Raw genomic sequence first — 10,933 nt, 5'->3', positions numbered from 1 at the left:
GTATTCTTCAGTATTCAGTATTCTTAAAGTATTAATTACAGTATTCTTCAACTTCCATCACAAAATGGTGCAAGCTATTCTATGTTATTTATTAGTTAATAACAAAGTGCATATATATGCCATGAAACATTAATGTATGAATCCATATTAAAATATTCAACAAATTTAATCACAAGGAAATTTAGGAATGTATAATAGTTTCACAGTTCTAATTCTAAAGTTATAATTTTTGAGGGTATTTTTGCCGATGTAGAATTTGGTGCCCTCTGCTACAATATGACAATGCTCAAGAGTTTATTTTGGAAACCAATGTTCATTTGGAGAACAATGATGTCAAAATGATGTCAAAGTCTGAATATCAGTGTCAAACCCTGTTCACTCTTAAGAAAAACAGTCACATTATCATCTGAAGATTTTTTTAAGAGATGTTTAAGTATTGTTTAAAAAGGCCAAGTGTTAAAGGATACTGACCTGTGTATTCTCAGTATCATGGGAAATCTTCATTTGATTCACTTAATTGCTAGACAATTTGGTTTTATGGCATCAGAATATGTCCAAATATATCCAAATGAAGCAGCTTCAGACCTGTGCAGTGGTATTTGCAGTTAGAGAACTGGGAAATTAAGAGAAAAATCTTTAGTTGCACATTTTCAACAGTACTGGCTTACTTCAACTCAAATATATTTCTAGGTTGTTATTACATTTATATGCTAGATTATATACCCTTAGTATATAGTATAGTATATATACTAGTATATAGTATAGTGTGTATATATATAGTGTATATATACCCTTATATAGTTTATATACCCTTAGATTTATATACTAGAAGAAATAACGCCTAGAAAAATTACTTTTTTTTAGCATTTAAAAAGTATGTATGTATAAAATTTTATATCTTCCTCTGTCACTGTATTTGATATACTGTAGGTCTTCTTCTAAAGAGAGTTGTCATATCTCTTCAGCTTTGCAATCTAGTCAATGAGGAATTGAGACACAACATAATGTGTCTCAACATAATTGAGGAACATAATGTGGAAATAGTAGGGGGTTAGAAAATTATATACTACGATACTGAGGAAACAAGTGGCTGAAATCTGATGAGATTTCCTTGTGAGTAACTAAGCATAAAGGAAATGCTCTTGAAGAGTGAAAAGCATTGAAGATTAAAATAGTGCAGAAGGGGTGACTTTTCGACTTCTATACAATGCCAAATTAGAAGTCTTGAGAACTGAAGAGCATCAAATTTTGTCCTGTGCCTCCCTTGTCTTGGAACCAGTGCTCTGAGAAAAGGAGATGGGATCACTAAAGTGTCTGGTTGCTGAAAAACTTACTCCAGAAATCATGCCACAAAGGCTTGATGTGAAGACCTTGTTTGCATTTCTGGCAGAGCTCTGATTTTCAGTTTGGAAAGAGAAAGGTTTCAAAGTGTATACATGGCCAATGTGAAATCTGTTGGGTGTTGCTTTTTTTTTTCATGCAATTTTATCATCTGTTACATTAAATTCTTTTCCTCATCTTTTGCTTACTGTCCTGAAGTACAGCAACTGTATGTCATCTCCTTGTGATACTAAATAAACCTAGTTTCTTCTATCTCACTTTGTCCACCTACTTGTCTTTCTACTACTCGTAGCTTTTCTTTGATCTTGTTTCCATCTGAATTCATCTTATCAGCCTTTGAGAGATCTTATTATAGCAGTATTCAGCTGTTGCTGTGGCAAAAATCAAGACTGGAAAACTCCACTTGAAAGCTTTTGCTTCAAGCGCTTGCAATTTGGAGAGCTCTCCTTGTACTTTTTCCTTGCTGTTCAGATCTATGCTATTATTTAAGCACCAAAGTAAAAATAATAATCCATTTTGAAGAATCCAGTGTACAAATGTACAATCTCCAAGCATTTCTCTGTAGCTTACTAATGGCTGATTTCTCTTCTGTTCCTGTATAAGCCTCCTGGGATTCTTATAGCAGTGATGGGAAGTAATGGAGGCATAGGAAGTGTTACAGGGAACACTTGGCTGGAGGTTTTCTTAATTGATCTTCACTACTACTTTACACAGCTTTAAGAGAGCAGGAAAAAAAACTTATTTCCCTTGATTTACTTCATTTTTCAGAGCATTCACTTTACCCACTTCACATTAGCCAAAGCACTCCTAGTTCACATCTTAAATTGGTATTGGTTTTGTATTTCAATTTTCTATTTATGCATGAATGTTACTTATGTACTATTTTTAGTGTTCTCTAGTCACAAAACTATATAGCTGTGTTCTAATAAGGAATACAGAGTAGCTTTGTAGATGTTAATGTGTGACGTTTGTATTTATTGAGTATTATTTCAGTTTCTGCTTCTGATTAGAACTCTCAGCTTCTGTTTGCATCCAAAATTCTCCTGCAAATAAAAAAATTAATATAGTACTGATTTTTATTTCTAGTTTAAAACCAAACCAAAACAAAAAAGATGTAAGACACTGATGCTTTGCTATTGCTGCTGACAATATAAAAACAGCTGTGTTAATCTCCACGATGTAACGAAATATATTGAAGTGAGAGAGACAAGCCAAGAAAAAAACACCCAGAGGGCAGACAGCACTGGATTAAAATCTAGATAAAGTATGGAAAAAAAACCAAGAAAAAAACACTCAAGGTTATTCATTTTATTTCCATCTATAAAATATATCCCCCAAATGTTTGTTTTTAGCACAGCATAACAGATTTTTATCTTTCCTCAACCTGAAGTAAAATACACAGGCTAAAAAGTAATGTCTTGCTTTTGTCCTTGAAAACTTTCATGAGTACAGATAATAGCTACTACATTGAGCATAAACATTATATTGAACATTATATTTTTTTTCTTCCTCTGAGCACTGGATTTTTTAAGTCTACATGCACTGAATTCTAGTTTTGACCCTGTATCTTTTTTGCTGAGGATGGGAAGTACAAAGAGAATGTAAAAGAAGCAGTCATGGAAAATTAATTTATTAGCAAAGAAACATTCCATTGAGAAAGCTATGTTAGGATTACATAATTTGCCTAATTAAGTACTAAAAAGTCATGAACTATCAAATTCAACATTTCAGAATATTCTAATCTAGTTTTAAATATTAAAAATGCACAAATTTTAGTTAGAATTTTTGCTGAAGGAACATGTATAAACTTTGTAAATCAAACTATTGTCAGAGCAGCAAAGGGGGAAAAAGTATTTGAGTACAAAGCACCTTTCCTGTGCTTATATATTTTAATCACAGATTCAGTCAGTTAACTGTACAAAACAGAGCACGATGGAAATACTCGCATTAAGAATTTTATGGATTCAATATCAGCTCATCTACTTGTTCTGCTCTAATCATGAGTTCTTTTGTGAAATCTTCCTGTGACTTTTAGATGTAGTGGTGCCTGTTTCTATCTTCATTTTGGGCTGCTCCCTCTTCATTGTCATTGGCTATAACTGACAACCTCTTTAAAACCTGTTTTCAAACCAACTTTGGACCTTCTTGTTTGCTGATGCCCCAGCACTGTAGTCATGCCTACTGTCAAAAAGCTTGAAATCCAGTAAAGAACATATTTCAAAGGTTTCTTTTGGTTTATAGTTGGAATAAAATTATATTTTTTGCTTCTTTCATGCAGGAAGTGTGGATGTATACCAGCCATGTTCATTGTGGTCTTTGCACTAGGACATCTGATCCCGAAAGCATGTTTTTACACTACTGCTGTGAGCTTGACATAGCTTTGTTGTACTGAAGAAGTGCAAAGCCCTTAGCCATTCTCATTTATTTTTCTTGGGATGTTCTGTATGATTTTAAAAATCTGCCTTCATGTCTAGTTTCATTCTTACCAGAGCTGTCAATTTCTGAGCCTATCTAAACATATTTGCTGGATATTAATTCATAAAGCAGTCACTGAATGCAGTCTTTGTTAAGGAGGATACCCATTGTGAACAGAGTTGCTCTTTTTTTCTGTTGGGGGTCCTAAAAATTTTGCATTTTTATTGTAAAGGGGAGCAGCTTAAAGGGAGTAAAAAACCTGAAAGTAAAGCTGTAGTGAAGCACAGCCCAGTGGTAGAAGTACTTCTTTGAAACAGAGGTGATGTAGTCCTGAAGAGCAGGTCTTCTGACTGTGATGAGGCAAGAGGGCATAGCAGCTCCTCCACCAGAGGGGGACAGTCTTGGACATCCATCAAGCACATTTCCAGATGGAACTAACTCTGCCTTTAACTGATGCAGTTTGGATGCCAACCAAGGAGTGTTCTATGCGTCAGGCTCTTTAGTGTTACCTGACTTTTGCCATCCTCAACAAATAGCCCTAGATCAGTATCCCCCAGCAGGCTTTATATGAATTCAATGGTACACAACAAATGAGTGGAATTCACAAACACATTGTCTATAAGCTGTGTCAGACAAAATTCAAGTCATAGATTTTCTGTTTCAAGTAACAAACCAGATCTTCATGTAGTCAGTGACCTGTAAGCAAAGTGTTGCTTCAGCTCTAACGAATCTAGTCTTAGCTAAATTGACCACAGACTTTAGTGGCTGACGCTCACTGATATTGGCATTAGTACCTCAGTTGATAGCAGTAGCTAAATATCTAAAAACATAGTGCCATCAGAATCAGAGAGCTTGCATGTTAAAATCTTGTTCTTTATCAGCAAATCTGATCTAGGAAAGCATATTACTTTTCCCTGCAATTCTTGTTTCGTTTGAAAAAGAAGCTGTTAAAAAAAGTAATGGAAGCACCAAGGGTGTTTTGTGAGTCCCTTAATCATTATAGTCAGAATTTTTGTGAAGTATTCTGCTGATTTTTTTTTTCAGCTATTGAACAATATATTTTCACAATAAAAGTATTGTGCACAGGAATACATATTTATCTGCAAATTTGACAAGATATGAATATATAGCTCTCACTGCAAGCCAAACTAAATTTCTAAGTTATTATGTGAGATTCTTTTGTGTGTGTGTGTACAAAATGTTTGGTATTAACTACTAGGCAACTTGCTTTCTTTTCTTGGCTGTAAAATCTCATAAGAGAAAAAAATGTGCTACATTAATAATACTACAACAAAGGGAATAATATTTATGACTAGAGGAGAACACTGGCTAGCTTCCTGGAGGGTAATATTTTACAGTTTATCTTGACAAGTAAATCTTTATTTATGACTAGGATCATAGAAGACCAGGAAGGTCATCAATAAAGGATCCTCTAATGGCGTGGAAGAAAAATTCCTGATAAACAACACTTTGCAAACTTAGTTTTACTGGATGATGCCTTGTTAATTTTTGTAATGGATGGTGACATTGGCATGAATAAGATTTATTACGTTAGTCAGATGAAAGTGCGTGTGCTGAATGCACAAGTTTAACCGTCAGTACCTGCACAACAAACCTAATTAAATGGTGTGTCATTGAAGATGATTTAAATGAAAAGATAATGAAGCAAATCTCATGAAAAGTGTTTAACAAAATCTATTCTGAAAGAACTGGAAAGGTTATTATAATTATAGAAGTAGCCTCGACGTTAACAGTCTTTTTAAAACTGTCTCATTAAAATCCCAAGCTTAAAAAAAGTAACGGAAATGCAAATTTTGGATTAGGGCAAAAGACAGAATTTCTTTGTGATAGAATTGGACATGTATCCTTTCTGGTGAATTTTGAGGGAAAGTTTCAGGGGTACATAGAAATCTATGACTTATGGCTGTTTCTGTCTGTGTCTGAACTCAATGAGCCCTTTGTTAATGAAAACAGAATGCTATTGAGCCATCATTAAATCATTGAAGTCAGGAAAGTTTTTTATTACATATCTTACATAAAAAGCAAAAATAGGGAAGAAAACGGTTCATTAACTTATTGGATATAAACAAAATAATATTCAGCATTTTAATAAGGAAAGAACTATAAGGGTTTTCACTAGATAACTAATAGGGTATAGATTTCCCAAGTGCAAAGCCAGAGAAATAAAATTTCGGAATTGGGCTGTCTTGGATTGTAAGCGTGGTTGTTTTAGGTCACAAGCAGAGTAAAAAATACACTGGTCAAGCCAATAGTTAGGCAAATACATATTGGTTTCTCATGAGTTCATAAAAAATATTTATGTATATTTGACATGTATTGATAGGCTCCATTTGTACTGCTGCATATGAAGCAATAGGAATGAAGATAAGGAATGAGAAACCTCTCTATCCCCTGTTGAAGTTCTGTCTTTTTGGCTACAAAATGGCAAATTTCCCTTTTGCAACAAAATATGCATAGGTAAAAACTGGCAGAGCCAGATCTGCATCCTAGGAATGCAGAGGAGCAAAGAAAAGAAAAAGAGCAACTTTCCTCTATGAACTGATGGAGTCTGTCTTCTAAGTCAAAATTTGAATCTCTGGGCTGTAACAAAGGACAGCCACATATCCCTGAGCACACTGCAGGTAACCAAGCTAGTGCAGAAGCACTAAGGACTGGGTCAATATTTATTCACAATCCCATAAAAATTTTCATTTTGAGAAGGCTTTCAGACAAGGCTATTGCTTCTCTGATTCTTCTCCATTCTCCTAACTACTCCGACTTTTAGACTAAAATAATTTGTACTCCTAGCTGTGAGTTTTTGGAAGCAGTAGTGTTATGTTGGTACTAATCACTGACCTAAGGATCTGTAGCACAAGTGGGAATATACCAAATCTCTCTGGAATTTCTCAGTGTTGCACTGAGCATTCACACACAGCCTCTAGCAAAAACTTGCTGAAAAATTCCTCCAAATAACATATTACCCATGGAAAAATATTTTGGGGATGATATTCTTGCCTCCCTACTCTCAATTTTAGTATTTTTGTCTTTCTTCACCTCTTTCTAGGCCTTTTTTCTGCAGGTAGGGCAGCATTTTCTCTCCCCTATGTAGTTTTTTCAATAGAACTTAGAGCAACTGTGCTGCAGATAACAATGTATAATAATTTGTACCAATCATTAGAAAACTGGCATTTTTATTGAGGCATTTAACACTTCATTCAGAGCAGTCACAAGTGGTGAAAGAAAAGGCCATTAAAAAAAAAAAGAAATATGGACAACCACTTCTGAGCAAAGAAAGTCTTCTGTTTTTCGTATTGCACCATGTTGTTTGCTCAGTGAAAGAGACATTTGGCAAGGAAGCAACTCTCAACAGGCTCTTTGTATTGCAGGTGCTTAATAGTTTAGGACAATCACTTGCCTGAGAAAGATGCTAAATGTCACTGGAGCTTCATTCAGTTTCTCCAAATGTGGAATAAAATTTATCATTAGGCCTAAAGGTAGCTAAAAGTGCTTTCTGCAAGAAATTTTAAATGATCTTCTGATTAACATCTCATGATTGAAGGTTACCGTTTAACCCATTATGCTGCAGAAGCAGAAAAGATTAACTGCCAACTATCTGTTTGTTGGAAATATTAAACTCTAAATGACAAGCATGGCACTGAGCCATGAATTTTAGAAGTGGAGCTTGAAGCTACCCTCACCTTTTCTGCTCGTCTTTTTGAGATATTTCTAGTTTCTTAGTCCATGATTAAAATAGATAATGGCGCCTTTTGGACTGGAGCTAGTATCTAGATTTAACTACCTTGTCCCTAGAAAAATCCCTCGCTGCCTCTGCTTTAGCAAACACATACATATGTTTAGGCCATCAGTCCAGTTCAAATTTATTTTTTATTTTGAGCCTATCTCAACTGCATTGATGATTCAGACACTGCTGTAATGCATTATTGCTTCTCTGCAGTGACTTACAGTGGAAAGTAGAGCCATACACTGGCTTCAACGCATTATATGCAAGTTGCGTCATGAGGTGAAAGCAAAGTAACTTCAGTGATAAAAACCTATATAGATACTTCAAACATCACCAAATAAGGTAACAATTCATTAGCAACTGTATTATGTACGGCAGAGATATGAAAATTGTATTAGCTATTGATAGATACTTTCTGAAATACATGCTTTTAAAAACAGATTTTTATCATGTTTATCCTTTCAGTGCTTCCCAGGATGAAGTGAGACACTGCGGCTGTGTTTAATGATATTACAATAGTGGGAAGTGTGACCTGTTGGTTGGCAGAAGACGGACACTTGAGAACAAATCCTTCTAGGTAACTTAGTTAAAAAAAAAGGTATAACCTCCACAAAGATTCAGAGATTTGCCCATCTTAAATTTAATCAAGAAGTTAAACTTACCATAAAAAGCATAAAAGTTTAAGTTATAAGAAAGGTACAGTTTACATGTATTTGGTTAAAATAGGGGACCAGAAAACCTATATTCTTAATTTTGTCTTGAACTCTTTTTTTTTCCTATTTACTGAGGTAGACACAAACATCAAAATTTTAAGCTAAAAAGCTTTGTGCTTATTGGCCTTGTGATCTGAAGAAATTCAGGTTATTGTGGTACAGATTTCCTGTGCCATTGGGGCAATCCATTGGCAGTCTGCAGTGAGCAGTGTAGCCTTCTATGGTTAATAGTCTCCATGTTGTGTTCAGTTGTCTTGTGTTTATGATGTTTTCCTGAAATGCAATCAGTCACGTAAAATACATTGAATCTTTTATTCTGGAGTGTAATCTCAGATTCTGTAGTTTTTATCTCAGTCAATATGCTTTCAAATTAGAAATTATTTGGGGTACCAATACTTGCTATGGCTTTTTGGAAATGGGAAATTGCATGCAAAACTGATCAATTTGCATATATTGTATGTGCCACCTCTTCTGCAGATAAATCTTCCTGAAGTAATGTGCTCTTATGAAAAAGATATATTGCATCTCTTTGATATCACTTTTAGATTCATGGTTTGAAAACACTATTTGTACTAAAGAAATATTGACAAGATCTTTTCTTATGCCTACGAAGAGCTGGACAAACAGTAAACACAAAGCTAAATGAATGGGTCTAACTGTATAAGATGAATCTGTTGAACGCAGCTTTGCAGTCTGTGGTTGAGAGGAAGATGAACTGAATCACAGGGGGAATGTGAATAACTTTGTAAGCAAAGTGACATGATTTCATCTGTCCAATTTGGTTGGCTCCAAGCCAAAGGAATCTTTTCCTTAGTTGTCTTTTTTTAAAAAAAAACAAACCTGGACATTTTCAAGGACACAGGTGGCTGGAATAGTTTGTCCTTTCACAGCCTGGCTGAGAGCTGGCAAGTCCTGCATACCAAATGCCCCAAACCACAGCTTGAGAGTCTTGGTTCAGGCCTGACTCCAAAGGGAAGAAGGCCATCTGCTGAGCTACAGACTCAAATTTTCCTCCCTTTATGATCTCTTATCTACATGTTGAGCAAGAATAACAGTCCTGGTAGGACTGAAAATGGAAAGGTCAAAACAGAATGGGGCATGGCTACAGGAAACTGTAGTTCAGCCTGCAGAAAAATTTGCCTGATCCCAGGGATAGATTACCTAATGTTTTTAGTACTGTTCCATTACTTCTTTTCTCTTCAATTCTGTTCATGTTGGAAAGTGGTTTGTTTTGTTTCGTCTCCTATCAATGCCTAGGAGAGTAGGCTGGAAGTCCGTTAGAGCACATTCCAGTTTGTTCTTAATATATAGCAGATAACAAGAAAATAATGCATCCATACAAAAAATAACTTTATGCCAACATTGCATTTGAGAGCATCTGGGAAACTTTGAAAGCTTCATTACAGATTGATAAGGTCTATTACATGAAACACAATTCTTTGTGTTTCATGTTACCTTGTCAGTCTTGCTGTCTCACTTTTCCTCATCTCTATTGTTTTTCCTTTTCTCTTCCTTAAGCTGCCCTATACAACTTCACACTTACTCTTCAGAGGTGAAGTGAGCGCAGATGTTCCCTTAGTTGCTAAGATTAATACTGTACCGTCAATGTTGTCCACCTCCCCAGGCTGATCCAGCCATTTCAGAGAGAAAGGAGACTTGCCTTGAGGTTTTTTTTCAATACTTTGAAAAGGTAATCAATGTGATGTAGCACACTAAGAGAAAAGCTGTGTTACTACCATGGCTACCACTCCCACTGTGTCCAGCAGAGCTGGAAGTTCAGTCCAGTCTCACAGAAATAGTAGTATCTTTCCACTAAGACAGTTAGCTTATCTTGTAGCCAAAATGCTGTTTTAAAAAGCCCCAGGATGCATGTAGCTTTCTTCCTCTTTTACACAACAGAATCCCAAGGAAATAAAGAAGCAGCATCTCTGGCCTCAGATTAGTTTGTAGTCTGTATTTTGTCTAGCTTCTTTTTGTATTGACTTTTACTTCATGGAAAATGACTAATCTTGTGCCTTCACTGGTAATTATTATAACATTTTTTGCTTCACTACATAGAAGCTTTATTCAAGGGTATTTATCAAATCATTTATTTATCATTTATTTAGATAAAATTGCTTTACATCTAAGAATAATCTTCTTACATTTTTTGATACAACTTAGGTCATAAAACACATATTGTGAACAAGAAGGTGCCTCCTTAATAATGACCAGTCATTATTAGTGTACCTTCCACAAGTCAAGATGCAATAAATGTCAGAAATCACATTCCCAAAAATACACCAAAAAACTGATCTAAAACCTCTAGGTTTTAGTGTGTGTTGGTTGTTTTTTTTGCATATGCTTGTATTTTATACAAAGATTGTCATGCATATTTGACCTCTGAATCACACTTTCAGGATAGTGGAGCAGGCAGGTTTCCTGCTGTGGCTTTTGAGAGTGTTTCACCTGCCCCAACAAAACTTCCATGTTTTTGGGTTGTGGATTTGATTGAATGGTTTGTGTGGGGTTTTTTTGTTCGGTTGGTTGATTTAAATATAACCCAGAGCTACTAGCAGCTCAACATTGTTTTTTTAAAGTTTTAATTTTAATTCTTTGTTGTAATGTTAAGCAGATCAGTATAAATTTCCCCGACTCCTCCATCTTGAGTCATACATGTGTTAGTGTTGCTGTGCTTGGTACTACTATAGTAAAGTTAATTGTGAAAGTTGGCTGTGAAACC

The sequence above is a fragment of the Calypte anna genome, chromosome 4B (assembly GCF_003957555.1).
Source record: "Calypte anna isolate BGI_N300 chromosome 4B, bCalAnn1_v1.p, whole genome shotgun sequence".
Classification (NCBI taxonomy): domain Eukaryota; kingdom Metazoa; phylum Chordata; class Aves; order Apodiformes; family Trochilidae; genus Calypte; species Calypte anna.
The sequence above is the reverse complement of the archived record's forward strand: the minus strand, read 5'-3'. Positions refer to the sequence as shown.